Genomic DNA, 18,925 nt, shown 5'->3' with positions numbered 1-18,925 from the left:
TAGCTTGCTTTTGATTTTACAGGCTCGTAGGCAGAAGGGACTTGCCTTGTCTCAGATAAGACTTTGAACTGTGCACCTTTGGGTTAGTGCTGAAATAAGACTTTGGGGGACTGTTGGGAAGGCATGATTGGTTTTGAAATGTGAAGGCATGAGATTTGGAGGGTCCAGGGACAGAATGATACGGTTTGGCTGTGTCCCCACCCAAATCTCAACTTGAATTGTATCTCCCAGAATTCCCACGTGTTGTGAGAGGGGTGCAGAGGGAGGTAATTGAATCATGGGGGCTGGTCTTTCCCATCCTATTCTCATGACAGTGAATAAGTCTCACGAGATCTGATGGGTTTATCAGGGGTTTCTGCTTTTGCTTCTTCCTCATTTTTGTCCTGCCACTGCTGTATAGCAAGTGCCTTTCTCCTCCCACCATGATTCTGAGCCCTCCCCAACAATGTGGAACTGTAAGCCCAATTAAACCTTGTTTTGTTGAAAATGAACTAATACACCCTGTCTCAAAAAAGAAAAGTGTTCAAGTTGCTTAAATAGAAAAGTATAGTAATCCACTAATATTAAATAAATCTAATTTGGGATGCTCCACTAAAATATTGACATGATAGTCAATTCAGGAACCCAAAGCCATGTTTTACTAAGCAGGTTTCAGTAGCTGGGAAGTAGCTGAGGCTGGAGAAGAACTCCATATTACCATGCCATGTGGAGTGTTGGCACATTGCAAATGAAAGATCTGGGTTGACAAGGACTTAGGAAGCTTGCCCTCTCATCCTAACACTGTCCCTGACAAATTGTGCCTTTCAGGAAGTTATTTAGTGTTTCTGGCCTTATCTACTCATCTAGAAGATAAGGAGTTTGGGCTACATTATCTCTAAGTCCCTTTGACCGCCCATATCCCACAATCCACAATCCTCTCTGTTCACACAACATAGGGACATGACAGGGATATTAATCAATTATAGTTACTGGCCAAACAAGAAACCTCAAAACAGGTTTGAAGAAAGGCAATGTTAACCAATGTTCCGACTGTGTTCATGATAAAGGAATACACTCAGACTATCAGCTACCCTGACGCATTGGCTTAAGAGATGTGTTACATCTGGGATTTGCTAACTTAAGTCAGCAAAGACTTTCTATTTCCTTGAAAAGACTTCCTGCAGTCATTTTTCACAAAGTTCCAACTTTCTAAGATGTTCTGCCATAAATACTTTAGCTGTCAGCAGGCATGGAGCCTGCCAAGGTTGGCCTCCCCGGGACATTCCACTGGTTCTCCCCTGCTCCCGGGAAGTTGAGCACCAAGTATGTTCCCACCCTTTGAGAAATACAAGCCATTCTCTCTCCTCCTTTGTTCATACACTATGAGTATCATGATCGGTCCCAGTGCTCTCGAGCAATGCTTTGCAGGGCTAGGCACACTCTCCACATAATCTTGTCTGGAGACACAGGAAGTTGCTAAACCAACAACCCTGACGATTGTTGAAAAATCAATATCCATGAAATAGAAAACAGATCTGTTATGATGAACAACAGAAGAGGGAGAGAAGTGCAGAATAATGACAGATGTCATTATTGGAGACGTTGCAATCACAGAGCATACGAAAACCAGGTCTTCATCAGGTGGCCCAAAATGTTTTGACTGTTTACTCGTTCATACACACCCTTTCATGTGCTGTATTTTTCAGCATCATTACATTTTAAAGCCCCTGTTTTAAAGACAAATTTGTTAAACCAGTCAGAGTGAGAACAATCAGCTGGTCCGAAAGATGAGAAAAGCCCAAACACATATTATTGATGGAACATGGGAAAGGATGGGGGAAAATTGAACTTTACATGGCTGTAGAAAAAATTGAACAAAAGACCCAGTTGGCTTCTAGATTGGAGAGATTATCATATATATTTCCTAGGGATTGATTACCAAGGCTAGCTTTGTTTCAACACTGAGGATCTTGGTAAACAAAAACAAACATGCTGAAATTACTCTGCATCCCACTTGGTCTGAGGTAGAAGATACTTGCTTATCTTTTATTTTGTAATAGTAAATAAATAAATGGGAGACTGAGGCTATTTCTCTCTGTGTCCCCAGTGTTAAGTGCAATATCTGGTAATGACCACAGAGTAAATTAATGAATGAATGAATGAATCGGGTACAAAAATTAGTCATCTGTCAGGTGCAGGGACTCATGCCTGTAATCCCAACTCTTTGGGAGGCCGAGGTGGGAGGGCTGGTTGAGCTCAGGAGTTCAAGACCAGCTAGAGCAACATAGCAAGACCTTGTCTCTACTAAAAAAATAAAAAGATAGCCAGGTGTGATGGTGCATACCTGTAGTCCTAGCTTCTTGGGAGGCTGAGGTAGGAGGATTGTTTGAGCCTGGGAGATTGAGGCTGCAGTGAGCTTGATCGTGCCACTGCACTCCAGCCTGGGTGACAAGGAAGACCCTGTCTCAAAATAAAATAAAAAATAAGACTTCTAGCCCCATCATTCTTTACACTCCAACACAATATTTTCCCTCATGTTTTCATTTCTGACCTGCTGTTATAAGCAGATAATCACATTGGATGAAATAATACTAATGGTGAACTTCCTATGTGCGGAGGGCTCATGGCTCCATCTCTCTTACCATGCATTTGTTAGGCATCTTCCACGCATCTTCAGTTCTATCTGCCTTTGAAGCCAATAACTTGTGTGTGGAACATGGCTGCTGCCTGTAAACCACAGCCTCAGTATCACTATGCTTGCCCTAATTGGGCTAAGCCCTTGACATCTAATCACTCACATCTTGTGATTTACCCAAGCAAATGTCTCTGCTATGCAACACTTTGGTGTTTTCTCTAGTGCCGCTGTTATCAGAAACCACCAGACAAGATTATACACTCTTATCTCTTAGATAGTCAGCCATAGCTGTAGCTCTATCTGGCACTTACGTTTGCATGATGGTTAGTGGACAACGCATCCATTTTACATACAAAATCTAAGTTTTCCGCAGAAAGGGATAACTCCTCTTTCACATCTTTCAATTCTCCCCTGGCCCCAGCAGCAAACCATAGCACAGCATCTTTGTCAAATAGACACTCAATAAACACCAACTGCCTTGAAGAACGAGACAATGTTGCTAAACCCATCTATTGTCCTTTCAAAATGCAATTTGAGCACTGACTTTACCTCGCCTTAAGCCTGTTCCTTGGTGCTCTGCAGGTCTGCAGAGCTATGTTTCAGAGAAGGTGCCATCTGCTACTTTGAATGTACAGTCTCTTTCAGCAAATAGGGAAAGCAGGAACAAAATTTCTCCAACTGAAAAACTGACACAACACAAATGTTCTCCAAAGAAATATTTTCCAATGATGTGCCCAGTCTTAGGTGGAATAATTCCAGGTACACCTTGTTTCACCCTGATGTCTACCTTCTGAAAGAAATCCATGTGAAAATGTAGCTTTTCAACCGATCTCTGGTTTCCTGGAGTCATTCTACATTCCTTGATCGTTCCGCTGAGTGAAATGGAGGAAATTCAGTTTGAGTCTTAGCCACTCATTCCATGGGTCCATGGAGACACTGCTAAGGTTCCCGTGCATAAATTTATTACATTATTAGCTAGTCTACGGACTGCTTAGGGAATATCAAGGATGCTTGTACACACATAAAGTACCTATAAAGTACATTTTGAAAATAATGCCATGTTCTGAGAATGAATCTCTCTCAATTAACTTGTCCCAACCACAGCTTCCTGGTGGCTTCAAGTCAGTATTAGGTCAATAATGTCAAATATTGAATCTAAGATTTAAAAATTGACTAAGACTACCCTTCTCTCTGTGAATATATATTTGTGAATTCTCTACAGTGTCTAAGGGCATGTTCTCTGGAGTCAGGCCCACTGAATTCAAATACTTTTTCAACAACTTAATCCTAGTAACTCCTTGGTGAAGGTACTTGAGTTTAAGCTTCCATGTCACGATCTGTGAAATGTTGTTAATAATAGACCCAACCTCACTGAATTTTTGAGAAGTTTGCACTGAACAATTGCATGTAAAGGACTTAGCATATATTCAGTATAGTTAAGTCTGTACTTTTTAACAATTATTCTTATTAATAAAAGCACACAATTTTAAGTACCTACATGTGATTTCTAGTAAAGCCTCCTGTCCTAAATAATGGTTGTCTTAATCTAGCATCTTGTGACTTAGAGACATACCACTGTTTCTTAGATTTACAAAGTACTCAGAGGCCACGGGAAAGTACTTTTCTATGTTTATCATTTATCTGTGCATTTTGGAGCTAATATTGGGTCCCCTAGATCTCCACAACACTCAACTATGTGTGAAGAAACCCAGATGGAAAAAAATATTCCTGACCTATTGAAAGGTACGGTTCATTTGAACTTGGCCAGCAAACGATAGAGCTATCTGACCTATGACATCTGCCGAATTTCTGTCTCATCTCATGTAATTCCTCTCATCCAGAAATAACAGGCAACTTCAAGCACAGGTGCAAAAAACCATGTCAGTCTCAAAAACCTAAACTGACATGTTTGCATCTGCTTTCTTCCAGAGGCATCTTCTAGATAGTGGGGGCAGATGTCACTTGGGAACCTTTTGAAGATTATCTCAGACTCATTTTCCTTTTGAATATCTTTTTATCACCACAGAGAATCTCACAGTGTAAATGTAAATCTCACAGTGTAAATTTCCAACAGCCTTTGTAGAAAATGACACAGGCTATCCTGAGAGCTGTTCATGGAATTACTGTACCTTGTGAGTGCGGGTTGAGTTTGGTTGATACTTAAAAGCAGCAGAGGCTCAGGGTTCTCAGATTTGTACATTTGGTTCCTTGGAAGGTAGTAAGAGATTTTTCTCACTTTTCCTTTTGCTTCTTTGGCTTCTCCTTTTTTGCCCTTTTTCCCAATTTCTTTTTTAAACAATCAAGAACACAAGTAATTGTCACCTTGGTATTTAAATTCAGAGATCTAGAAGGCTCTTTATTCTGGGAAACACGTAGGCTGAGCATTCCTGAAATGGAATCAATAAAACCTGTGCACTCCCAGGTGTGAAGAGGTAATTGCAGGTGCAAATCGGCAATGGCCTGAACAACAGGCAAGTGAATGTAATAAGCAAGCTGCATCCAGACGCCTTGATGCTGCTTTTTGGAACTCGTCTTTTTACTTGAATTCATTTGCATTACTTCAGCATAAAATGCACATAAAGAAACACTCTTTATATATTCCACCAGGCTCGTCAGTCTATGACAGAAATTTTGCCTTCAGCTAGTCCAAGTAACTCATAGGGGTGTGTGTGTGTGTGTGTGTGTGTGTGTGTGTGTGTGTATGTGTGTGCACCCATGCCTTGAACAGCAAAGATGAGAGGTGGAACATATGGTATCAATGCTCTGGCTTGGATCTTTTAACATAAGAACTACTTGTTTGAAAACTCTGTCAAAATGCAAAAGTCTGAATGATTTCCAGAACTCTCGGGCCACACATGGATTTTAAAAGTGAAAGTCAGGAGGGTGTAGGGGAGGTGGAGTGAGACTGACCCTGATGCCTCGCCTGGGCTGATAAGCATGGCGCTGCTCTCCACAGCATTTCCTCTGTCTTGCCTTTCTCCCACGCACCACGCTTCCTTCTCCTGCTTTTCTCACTTTCTGTTCTCTCAAAGAAAATTAGAAGGGATTAGTCCAGTTGATAAAGACACAGAGGACAAAAAGGAATTGAGAAATTCTCCAATGTCCATTTTGTCTCCAGCTCAAAGTCCGAGCAAAATAAAATACTTCCTATAATGTTAACGATAAAAACAATGGGGCTCTGTCCTGTAATTCCAGCACTTTGGGAACCTGAGGTGAAAGGATCTCTTAAAGTCATGAGTTCAAGACCAGCCTGGGCAACATAGCGAAACCCTGTCTCTATGAAAAAACAAAAAAATTAACTGGGCATGGTGATGCATACCTGTAGTACCAACTACTTGGGAAGCTGAGACAGGAGGATCGCTTGAGCCCAGGAGGTAAAGGCTGCAGTGAGCTGTGATTGCACCACTGCACTCCAGCCTGGGTGACAGAGAAGACTCTGTTTCTTTAAATAAATAAATAAATAAATAAATAAGACAGGACGCTGTCCTTTCAACTCCCTCTCAGAAGAATCTATCATAACCCCATGGACTTGCCTCCACTGTGACGTAGCCTGCTAGAGGCTGGGGATACCAGAACAAGCCCAGCAGCTTTTTCTCACCAGAATTGGAAAGTACATCTTATGTCCAGTAGATAACAGAAAATAATTGCACCGGAACCCCATGTAAAGCTATTCTAAAAGGATATGTTAGTTTCCTTTTGCTGCTGTAACAATTACCACCAATTTAATGACAAAACACACAGATGTATTATTGTTCAGATCTGGAAGTCAGAAGCCCAGCAGGGCTCTCACTGTATAAAATCAAGGTGTTGGCAGGGTTGTGTGCCTTCTGGAGGCTCTGGGGAAGAGCCCATTTCCCTGCCTTTTCCATCTTCTGGAGGTCACCTGCATCCTTGTGTGCATAGCCACTTCCTTCATCTCCAAATATTTCTGACTCTGATCCTCTTCTGCCTCCCTCTTCTAGTTTAAAGGATGCTTGTGACTATATTGTGCCCACCCAGATAATCCACAATAAGCCCCCCAACTTAAGATCAGCTGATAAGCAAACAGTTCTACATACAAACTTAATACCCCTTTTCCATGTTTCCACAGCTTTTGAGAATTAGGACATGAACATCCACATATCCAACATATCCACAGTTTCTGAGAACTAGGACATCATGAACATCTTTGGGGGCCTCTTTATTCTGATTACCACAAAATATAGAATAACTCAGAACTGCAAACTTACAGAAAATTGAGACATGCCAAAAAATATGGCCATGAAGAAGAGATAAGTCACAACCTAATATTCCAACACAAGCTAACGGACATTAAGAAAACAATAGAAGCAATGAAAGAGAAACATAAATTAGAATTAGAAAAATATTAGAAATGATATGACTAAGTGACAGTGAGACATTTTTTTAAAATGGTAACAGAGCTCAAGAACAAATGAGAAAGAAAACAAAAAGCAAAGGAATAAAAAAGGAAGTTGCAGAAATTAAAAGGCCTCCCTAGCCAGTGTTGCTAGAAAGAAAAGTTTAGCTTTGCCAGGGGATGCTAAGACATGGGAAGCTGAAATCAGCCCATCATACGCACAGTGCCTTATTAGTACACTTCTCCACCTGCTCCTTCATTACATTTCTCCATCAAGATCTCATCACAACCTGTTTGTCAGTGATGTGGTTTGACTGTGTCCTCACCCGAATCTCATCTTGAATTGTAGTTCCCATAATCTTCACATGTCATGGGAGGGAACTGGTGGGGAGTAATTGAATCATGGGGTCATGATACCTCCATGCTGTTCTTATGATATGACTGAGTTCTTATGAAATCTGATAGTTTTATAAGAGCCTTCCCCATCCTTCTCTCTGCACTTCTCCTTCCAGCCATCATGGGAAGAAGGACATGTTTGCTTCCCCTTCTGCTATGATTGTAAGTTTCCCGAGGCCTCCCCACCATGCTGAACTGTGAGTCAATTAAAATTCTTCCCTTTATAAATTACCCAGTCTCAGTTATGTCTTTATTAGCAGCATGAGAACAGTCTAATACAGAAAATTGGTACTTCAGAGAGTGGAGTGCTGCTGTAAAGATACCTGAAAATGTGGAAATGACTTTGGAACTGGATAATAGGCAGAGGTTGGGACAGTTTGGAGGGCTCAGAAGAAGATAGGAAAAGGAGGGAAACTTTGGAACTTCCTAGAGACTTGTTGAATGGCTTTGAGCAAAATGCTGATAGTGATATGGACAATAATGTCCAGGCTGAGGTGGTCTCAGATGGAGATGAGGAACTTTTGGAAACTGGAGTAAAGGTCACTCTTGCTATGCAAAGAGACTGGCAGCATTTTGTCCCTGCCTTAGAGATCTGTGGAACTTTGAACTTAAGAGAAATGATTTAGGGTATCTGGTGGAAGAAATTTCTAAGTGGCGATGTGTTCAAGAGCAAGCAGAGCATTAAAGTTTGGGAAATTTGCAGCCTGACAATACAACAGAAAAGAAAAAACCATTTTCTGGGGAGAAGCTCAAGCCAGTTGTAGAAATTTGCATAAGTAGTGAAGAGCTGAATGTTAATCACCAAGACAATGGGGAAAATGTCTCCAGGGCATGTCAGGGACCTTCATGATAGTCCCTCTCATCACAGGCCCTGTGGCCTAGGAGGGAAAAGTGGTTTCCTAGGCCAGGTCCTGGGTCCTCTTGCTATGTGCAGCCTTGGAAATTTGTGCCCTGCATCCCAGTCACTCCAGCTGTGGCTAAAAGGGGCCAATGTATAGCTCAGGCTATTTCTTCAGAGGGTGCAAGCCCGAAGCCTTGGTAGCTTCCACATGGTGTTGGGCCTGTGGGTGCGTGGAAGTCAATAATTGAGGTTTTGGGACCTCTGCCTAGATTTAACAGCATAAATGGAAACACCTGTGTCTAGGTAGAAGTTTGCTGCAGTGGTGGAGCCCTCATGGAGGACCTCTGCTAGGGCAGTGCAGCAGGGAAATGTGGGGTCAGAGCCCCCACACAGAGTCCCCACTGGAGCACTGCCCAGTAGAGCTGTGAGAAGAGGGCCACCATCCTCCAGACCCCAGAGTGGTAGATCCACTGACAGCTTGCACTATGTGCCTGGAAAAGCTGCAGACACTCAATGCCAACCCGTGAAAGCAGCCAGGAGGTGTGCTGTACCCTGCAAAGCCACAGAAGTGGAGCTGTCCAAGGTCATGGGTGCCCACTGCTTGCATCTATGGTACGTGGATGTGAGACACAGAGTCAAGAAAGATCATTTTGAAACGTTAATGTTTAATGACATCTCTATAGGGTTTTGGACTTGCATGGGGTCTGTGGCCCCTTTGTTTTGGCCAATTTCTCCCATTTGAAATGGATGTATTTACCAAATGCCTGTACTCTCATTGTATATATGAAGTAACTAACTTGCTTTTGACTTTACAGGCTCATAGGCAGAGGGGACTTGCCTTGTCTCAGATGAGACTTTGGACTTGAACTTTTGAGTTAATGCCGGAATCAGTTAAGACTTTGGGGGACTGTTGGAAGGACATGATTATGTTTTAAAATGTGAGGATATGAGATTTGGGAGAGGTCAGGGGCAGAATTATATGGTTTGGCTCTGTGTCCTCACCCAAATCTCATCTTGAATTGTATTTCCCATAATCCCCATGTCTCATAGGAGAGACCCAGTGGGAGATAATTGAATCATGGGGGCAGTTATCTCCATGCTGTACTCCTGATAATAAGTCAATACTCACGGTATCTGATGGTTTTATAAGGGCTTTCCGCCCCACTTCACTCTGCACTTTTCCTTCCTGCCATCACATGAAGAAGGACATGTTTACTTCCCCTTCTGCCATGGTTGTAAGTTTCCTGAGGCCTCCTCAGCCATGCTGAACTGTGAGTCAATTAAACCTCTTTCCTTTATAAATTTCCCAATCTCAGATATGTCTTTATTCGCAGCATAAGAACAGACTAATACAGTGAGTAGTTAAGAAACTTGGGGAGGCAGGAGAAAGGAGTATGAATATTGTGTTCATTGCTCTCCTGGGGTAGCCCTGCTCTGTGCTGCCAGGGGTGTCTGGTTAGTGGTTTCTCCCCCATGTACCTGTATCACTTTTAGCTTTGCTTTTCACAATCTGACATAGTGTTCTACTCACTCTTCTGCTATACCTTTGAGAAAAGACGTATTTTCAGCCAAATGAGAAGAGAGACTTTGCCTCACTCATCAGTGTGACTTCAGGAGCTATTAGAATGCACTGTACACATTACGTTGCATGCACTGCACACACAACTACAATGCGGTTTCATTAAACAAGTATTTTAATGAAAGGGCATTATCAGCATGTAAACTAGACTGGAAATCCAACAACTCGACAATAAACTGCCTTTTAGGTAGCCTGAGATCTGGCCTCTGAGAACAGCAGTGACCACATTGGTGCTGGCACTTCCTGGAATGCATTGCTGCATTACACATTTAAGGTGTATTCTCAGGGAGTAAAGGAATCAGAGCTTAATGAAAAATACCTCTATCAAGGCCAAGCCAAGAGATAGGTCAGGTCTATATCCATACAGCTAGTCTAAGGCTGAATCTCAGTTTCTCAGTATACAGTCATCAACCAGTAGGAGCAGGCTCCACTCCAAAGTGGCCCCAGGTTCTCAGCTTCCCGGCTCACTTTTCCACTCTCCTTGGACAGTATATGCCTGCCTAAAAGATTCTAAAAGAAGTTAATAATGAAGCAGGGTACAGAGGTCACCTCTCAGGCTGCCCAGATTTTACCTCATAAGTAGCTGCCTTCAACCATCCACTAAGATTTAGACTAAGGCATTACATTTTAAACTAAGAGGGAAAGCTCATCAGTCAAGCATTCACTGTACACCTACTGTGTACAAATCCCTGTTCTAGGCCACAAGGGCAAACAAAAAATAAATCCTTAAATAGCAAGGTAAGATTGAGGTGAGGAGGGCAAGGTAAGGCAGACATTCTTACTTAGTATTGTTTAGGCCAGGTCAACATTTTCTGGACAAAGAAATTGGCAAGTGCATTAGAAGATTTTTCAAATTCTAAAATTTGGATGTAATGATTTCAATTTTAGGACTGTGTCCCACTGAAATAAATCAACAGATGAAGGTTTGTAAATAAAGATGGTCATTGCAGCATCATTTTACAATATTGAAAAACAGAGATTACCTAATCAAGTAGCACATTAAGAATAGGCAAAATTCTGGGAAATTCATATATAAAATATCTGTAGACTTTAAACCATACTTTTTAAAAAAGCAAAATGGTATAGTAAAATAAATCAAATGAAGAAAGCAAAAAACTTTTGAACACATTATAATCTAAGTTTTGGTTTTAAATATATTTTGCAGAAAAAGCTGTAATATGTTGAAATTATAATACTCATTATCTCAAAATTATGGAATTATAGATAATATTTTCTTTGTTTCTCTCTCTCTCTCTTCTTTTTATCTGTTTTATAAATTTTCCTTTATGGGCATGAGTTGATTTTATAACCAAGGAGGAAAATGAAGGGATAATTTCCATGTTAAGATGATGACTAGAACATTCTTTTGCTCCTTTAATACCTAAAGACATAAATAAAATTATTTTAAAAAACAACAAAAATCTATCAACTGCAACCAAGCAAGGAGTAACATAATATCTTGAGCTTTAAAACTGATGGCCTAAGAAAGAAACAGTATATTTGAGAGCAGGGATTCAGGAAGTTTGTCCTAATGTCACCCCCACTTCCCACCCCCAAAGTCATGTTATTTCCCTGATTTAAAAAAATCGTAGAGAAAGATATTGAATCATAGCCTAATCTTTCCCCACTTCTGACTAGTGGAAGGGGGAGGAGGGAACTAAAGTACTAAAGAAAAGGGAAGACTGGGGCTGTCTCTCCCTGTGAGAAGTGAAATTCTCTAGGACTCACGTTGAACTGAGAAAGTACTTAAAACCTGAGAATACTCCCTTGTGTGAGTAGGATGAGCAACAAATTTAGGTAGAATAAACTTCTGTATGATACTTTAAGACTATCTCAGAGAAGAAAGGAAATTCAGGTATTTTTTTAAAAATGCCTGCCTCTACACTGCCATTTGCCCAAGCTACACAAATGTGAAAAGTGAGACATACCCAACCCTCAGCTTGTGTCTTAGAATGAAGAAGGAGAGAGAAGAGAGAGGGGAGGGGAAATAGAGTTAAGAAGTGAGTCACGCAATAATAGAATTAATAGAAGCTCAGGAGAGAGCTGCACAAGTATGAGAAATATAGAGAAAAACAGCAAGTTATACAGAGAAAAACAGCATAAAAACTACAAAAAGAATACATGATGCAAAGTGTGCATAAAGATCACAACCTAGAAGGAGAGGCAAATCAAAAGTAATTAAATATATTTAAAATTGCTTAGTAACAACTAAGACAATTTAATATGAACACAAAATTGACAAAACAAGAGCTTGAAGACAAGATGTTAAACAGAAGAATGAGAAGAAAAGACAGACTTTAGAGCTAAGGAAATAAACTGAAGATTAAAAGAATACCATAACAGATATGGGAAATAAGAAACAGCAAGAAACTGAATATTACAGAAAAATCTATCAATAACATTAAAAAATGTTAAGATTAGAGATATTGGATTATAAAATTACAGATGAACATACATTAAAAATAACTAGTTATCTCTAAAGGATGAAAGCCAAAAACTAGAAGGCAAGATACATTAATAAACACAATATAAGAAAATTACCTTAACAAAGAGCACATATCATGTTATCAGAAAATCTGATAAGTAACATCCAGCACTGCAATCTATCCTAGTTAAGCTATTGAAAATCAAGAATAAAGAATGATTTCTTCACAAATTCAGATAGGAAAAGAAAATAACTTACAAGGGAAAAGTACCAGACTTACTTGAAGCTTCTCCAACAAATGCCAGGAGACAATGGCGTAAAGTTCTTAGGCCAAGACTGACCCAAGAATATTGAAACTAAGTTATAGGTCATCTAATTTTACTGGAAACCAGAAAAGCTTTCAAAAATGAAACAAACCACAATCCTTTCTCAAAAATAAATTTTATCTTTAGTACATTAACATTTTATAAAATTCAATTAAAATTAATTTCAATATTTTAAATAAGCTATGACTTCTCTATCATTCATTTTAAATGTGTTTTATATTTCTACCTATTTGTATTTATCAAAAAAGATTGAAATCAGGTTTATTAATAAATATATAGCTGGAAGGATCAAAAATAGGGAAAGAAAGAGAAGACACAAATTACCAATATCAGAAATGAAAAAGGGAGTCATCACCACAGACCCTACAGATATTATAAAAATAATAAGAGAATATTATAAAAACCTACATGTCATTAAGTTAAACAACTTAGATGAAATAAGCAAATTCCTTAAAAAACAAAAACTACCAAATCTGATATAAAAAGAAATTTAATAATCAAATAGCCCTATATATATTAAGTAAATTCATTTAATTACCTTAAAAATTCCTACTAAGAAAATTCCAGGACTAGATGGCTTCTCTGGTGAAATCAGTCTGATAATTAAGGAAGTAATAATACCAATCCTACCTAATATTTGTCAGAAAATAGAGAAGGAAAATTTCTCATCACATTTTATAAATTAACACTACCTTGATATGAAAACCAGATATTACAGGTGAGCCTCAGAACAATATCCCTCACAAACACACATATGTAAATTATTAACATTAGCAATCTTAAATCCAGTAATGTATAACAAGGATAATGCATTGTGATATTGATCCCAAGAATGCAAAGTTGTTTTAACATTCAAAAAATCAATGTAATTCAGTACATTAACATGTTGGAGAAATAATATGATCACTTCAATAGATCCTGGGAAGTCATGTGACAAATTTAATACTCATTTATAGTAAAAATGCTCAGCAAATTAGGAAGAAGAGAAAATATCCTAAATCTCATAAAGAGCATCTATAAGAAATGTAGAGCTAACAGCATACTTAATAATGAAAGACTCACTGTTTCTTCCCTAAGATTGAGAAAGGCAAAAAAATTGGTATTGACCCCTTCTATTATTATTGCTTTGGAAGTCCTAGCTGGTTCAATAAGGCAAGGAAATGAAATAAAAGGCATACAGATTGGAGAAGAGCAAGTAAAATGTTTTTTATTTGCTGAGGATAATGAGGTGTATATAGAAAATCCCTTCAAATCCATTTTTAAAGTGACTAGCAAGCACTAATAAGTGTATTTGTCAAGTTTGCAGGACACAACGTCAATATACATGAATTAATTACATTTTATATTTCTACTTAATACTAACAGTAATCAATTGGGAAATAAAATTCTTAAAAGCTACTACTTACAATATATCCCCAAAACAAAAAATGTTCAGGGTTACATTTGATAAAAAAACATGTAAAACTATATGAAAAACTATAAAATATGGCACTGAAAAAAAAATTTCTAAGACCTAAATAGAGAGATATACCATGTGTATTAATCCACTTTCACACTGCTATAAAAAACTACATGAGACTGGATAATTTATGAAGAAAAGAAGTTCAATTGACTCACAGTTCCATAGGCTTAACAGAAAGCATGACTGGGAGGCCTCAGGAAACTTACAGTCATGGCAGAAGGTGAAGGGGAAGCAAGGACCTTCTTCACATGGTGACAGGACAGAGAACGTGAAGGGGGAAGTGCCACACCTTTTTCAACCATCAGATCTCACGAGAACTTACTATCCCTACGACAGCAAGGGGGAAATTCACCCCCATGATTTAATCACCCCTCACCAGGCCCCTCTTCCAATTTAACATGAGATTTGGATGTGGACACATGTTAATGGATCAGAAGACATCATTTTAAAAAATTTTTAGTTTTAAAATAACTTTAGATTTGCAGAAAAGTGGCAAGATTTGTAGAAAGAATTATCATATGTGCTTCACCTAGCTGCTCCTAATGTGAATATCTTACATGACTAAAACACATGTATCACAACTAAATGAATCAACATAGATACAATAGTAATTGTATCCATGTTGTAGTACAACACTATTAACTACAATAGTACTACAATACTATTAACTAAAGTGTAGGCTTCACTTGGATTTCACCAATATTTCCACTAATGTCCTTTTTCTGTTCCAGAATCCAATCAAGAATACCACATTGCATTTAGTAGTCATGTCTCCTTTGTCATCTCCAATCCATGAAAGTTTCTACATTTTTGTTTTTCATGATCTTTTAAGTAATAATTTTCAGGTGTTTGGAATAATATCCCTTAATTTGATTTTTCTAATGCTTTCTCTTAAGTAGATAGAGCTATGGATTTCAGAGAAGAATGTCACAAAGATGATGGGCCATTTTTATCGCATCATATCAGTAATACCTAATGCCAACATGATTTACTACTGGTGATGTTAACCTAGATTACATGGTAAAATGATGTATAAAACAATTGGATTTTCATATGTATATATTAGAAGAACCTTAAACATTACCTCATATCATGCACACAATTTAACTCAAAATGAATTATAAGCCTAATAAAATTATAAAACTTTTAGATAAACACATAGAAGAAAATTTTCCAAACTAAAATAGGCAAAATCATTTCTTAGGACACACACACTCACAGAGTGAGAGAGAGAGAGAAAATAACTAGAAGAAAAAAATTAATGGTAGACTTCTTGAAAAAAATTCTACTCATCAAAATTCACCTGTAAGGTAATAAAAGGGCAAGCCAAAGATGGAAAAAAATACTTGCCCTACATATATTTAGCAAACAACTTCTAGAATAGAAAGGAAAAGAAACACCTTTTACCACTCAGTAAAAATATTTTTTAAAATGTTTTAACAGACAAAAGATTTCAACAATCACTGCCAGAAGAAAATTTTTAAATGGCCAATAAGTACAGAATAGATGCTCAACATAATTAGTCATCACAAATTAAAAATGCAAGTAGCTACTACTACATACTCAATAAAATAGCTAAATTTTAGAAGACTGACAATACTACGTGATGGCAAGGATGTGAATTACTAGGAGCTTTCATGCATTTCAGGTGAAAATGTAAAACAGTTTCGCAGTTTCTTAAAAAGTTAAACATATGCTTATTTTACAACTTATCAATTCACACTTAGGTATTTACCCAAGAGAAATGAAAACACACGTCATAGTAAGACTTGTTTAAGGATGCTTATAGCAGTTTTATTTATAATTGCCCCAAACTAGAAACAGTCCAAATCCATCAAAAGTTGGATAGACACAAACTACTAAGATATAGCTACATAATAGAATTCTACTCAAAATAAGTAGGAGCAAACTCAAAAACTTGTTACTGAGTGAAAGAAGTCAGACAAAAAGAACACGTGCTATATGATTCCAATGATATAAAATTCTAAAAATGACACATCTAATCTATAGTGACAGAAAGCAGAGCAGTGGACACCTGGAGCCTGGGTGAGAGAGTGGGGTTGACTACAAGAAGCATAAAGAACATTTTATAGTTATGGAAATGCAATATATATAAATCAAGATGAAGGTTACATGGGTTTGCATACTTGTCAAAACCCGTCATATTTGCACTTAAAATGACTGCAAATAAAGTTGAGTTTTAAAAACTCTATTTGTTCTGTAATACACATTTTATGAAACAAGAATTGGGTTTTTTTCAACAATACATCTCATATAATCACTTAATATTATTGGAATGTTGGAAACCAGCCATATAAGCCAAGGCCTTGTATATCTTGTGCATCAATAAGAGCAGATAGCACATCTCTGGCACATCTTTTACATCATGTCTGAGCCTTACTCTAAAATTGCGTTTGCTGACCCATTTGTTCTCAGAATAGTGAACTCTACCAGCCATACCCCTGGATTGATTGTACGCACCCTACAGTCAGAAAGTGACCTTGAAGCTGAGAAATGTGTTTCAATGTGATTTGGGTTGAAGCTACAACATAGAGAAAAATCCCCCTTTTTTCCCACTATACTTTCTATTATTAAAGTTATTTTTATGACAGACGAAACCAGGAATTAACTCTTTTTTTTTTTTAACCGTCATGGAAGATTAAATCTGAAAAACCAGAATGGTACTGTGAGGAAAGAAATCTCAACCTATGAATAAACTATGGAACAATTGTGAACTATGGAACAACCATGAATAAACTATAGAACAACCATGAAATTCTCTGCATTATTAAAATTAATGAGGAAGGACTGGGTGCATTGACTCATGCCTGTAATCCCAATACTTTGGGAGGCCAAGGGTGACAGATCACCTGAGGTCAGTAGTTCGAGCGACATAGTGAAAACCCATCTCTACCAAAAATACAAAAAATAATTTGCTGGGCATGGTGGCATGTGCCTGTAGTCTCAGATACTTGGGAGGTTGAGGCGCAAGAATCACTTGAAACCAGGAGGCAGAGGTTGCAGTGAGCCAAGATCATGTCACTGCACTCCAGCCTGGGTGAGGAAGCAGACTCTGTCTCCAAAAATAATCATAATAATAATATTAATGAAGAAGATCTCCATTAACTGATTTGTAACTATTTCTAGAATATATTGATAGGTGGAAAAGTAAGTTACAAAGGACTGCATGGTGTGCTTTTGTGTAAGAAAGGAGGAGAAATTATACATGTATACATTAAAGTTTTCAAAAAGAGACACAGGAAAAACAAAGTGCAAACTAATCAAAATAGTTAACAAGAAAGTGGTTAGAAATGGGGTGGAAGTTTTGGGTATACAAGTGAAGCCACTGATTATATCTTTTAATATAGAGTTCATGCATTTGAACTCTTTAACCCTGTACATATTTAATAGATTCAAAATAAAATTAAAATTTCAAAGATGTGAAAAGCCATCCCTACAATTGCACGCAAGCAGAAACAGATATACTTAACTGTACATCAAATTGGTGTAAACAATGGTAATCAGAAACCAAGATCTGAGTTTAGGCTTCTCACTACTACTGTGTGTTATGTATACAAGCACACAGGAAAAGATAAATTAATTCCTATACTTTTGAACATAGTAACTTGATCATAAACCTTAGTGGAATGTATGCTAATGACAAGAAGATTTTCAAAGAAATAGAAAAATACTGAACCTTATTTAATAATTTGATTGTTGGTAATGATATCAAAAGAAGATTTCAAAACTATGTTCTGTGTATTCTAAATAGAATAGATAAGCATATATACTGACATGTTTGGGAACAGAGCTTCTGCCTCTGGGAGAAGGGAGAGACAATATAAAATAAATAAAAATAATTTTTAAACCCTGTGGAATTTTTTTTATATTGGAGGTAATTTAAATACATACACTCACAGACACACACACACACACACACACACAAGTTCTGCTTACCAAAATTACCTGCAGGCAATGGACTTCAGTAGCAGTGAGACACTTAAAATTCAGATCTTGGTTTCTAATTACCATTCTTTATTAAAAGGATAATGTATCAGTGAGAAAATGGCAGATAATAGGTCAGGGGTAGGAAAAGTACAAGGTCACCCCAGAAATCTGATGTTATAAATCAAAGACTGTCTCAAAATCGGATAGGACAGGTCAAAAATGGTCAAGATCCAGCTTGAATAAGCTCTCATTGACTAAATGTGGAAAAAACTGAGCATAAAATGGTGATTGTGGTAAAATGTTATAGTATCTTGAATAAAGAAAGGAGTTACAGATTTATAATGATGCTATAAACGGGATTGAAATAGCAGCTAAAAATGCAATGCGGTCAATGGAATAATTAAGTCTGCCAGGGATCATTGGTGGATGAAGACATCAGATGAAAAGCTGTAGGAGAATGGGTTATACAAATAATTTCAAAATATCACCCCAGAGTTGAATTATTATTTCTAAAGAGGAAGAAGTGCCTTTTAAATGGAAAAATCAGGTAAATACCACCATAATCAAGTATTCAAATTTAGTATCACTGATAAGGGACAAACTGAGATGAGGTGCCTCCTTAAGGGAGGCAGTGGGAGTTACACAACAACCCTCATGTAGTTCACCTGCCCAAATTGCTTGACCTGTATCTAATTATAAATGCTGGGAGATATCCTACCAAAAAAGAAGGGAGTCCTGGAATCTTCAAATGTCTTGATTTCATGAAGATTAAAGGAGTTTAAAGAACCATGACAACTAAATGTAAAGTGTGATTCTAGATTGGATCAAAAATAAAACCATATTAAAAATTATTGCCAAAAATGAATGCTTGACTATGAACTATATTAAATGCTGTTATTACATCAATATTCCAATTCTTGGTTTGATAATGACATTTTTGTTTTATAAGAAAACGCTGAGGCATTTACAAGTAGACA

Source organism: Macaca mulatta, chromosome 18, assembly GCF_049350105.2.
Source record: "Macaca mulatta isolate MMU2019108-1 chromosome 18, T2T-MMU8v2.0, whole genome shotgun sequence".
In the NCBI taxonomy this organism is placed as follows: Eukaryota; Metazoa; Chordata; class Mammalia; order Primates; family Cercopithecidae; genus Macaca; species Macaca mulatta.
The sequence above is the reverse complement of the archived record's forward strand: the minus strand, read 5'-3'. Positions refer to the sequence as shown.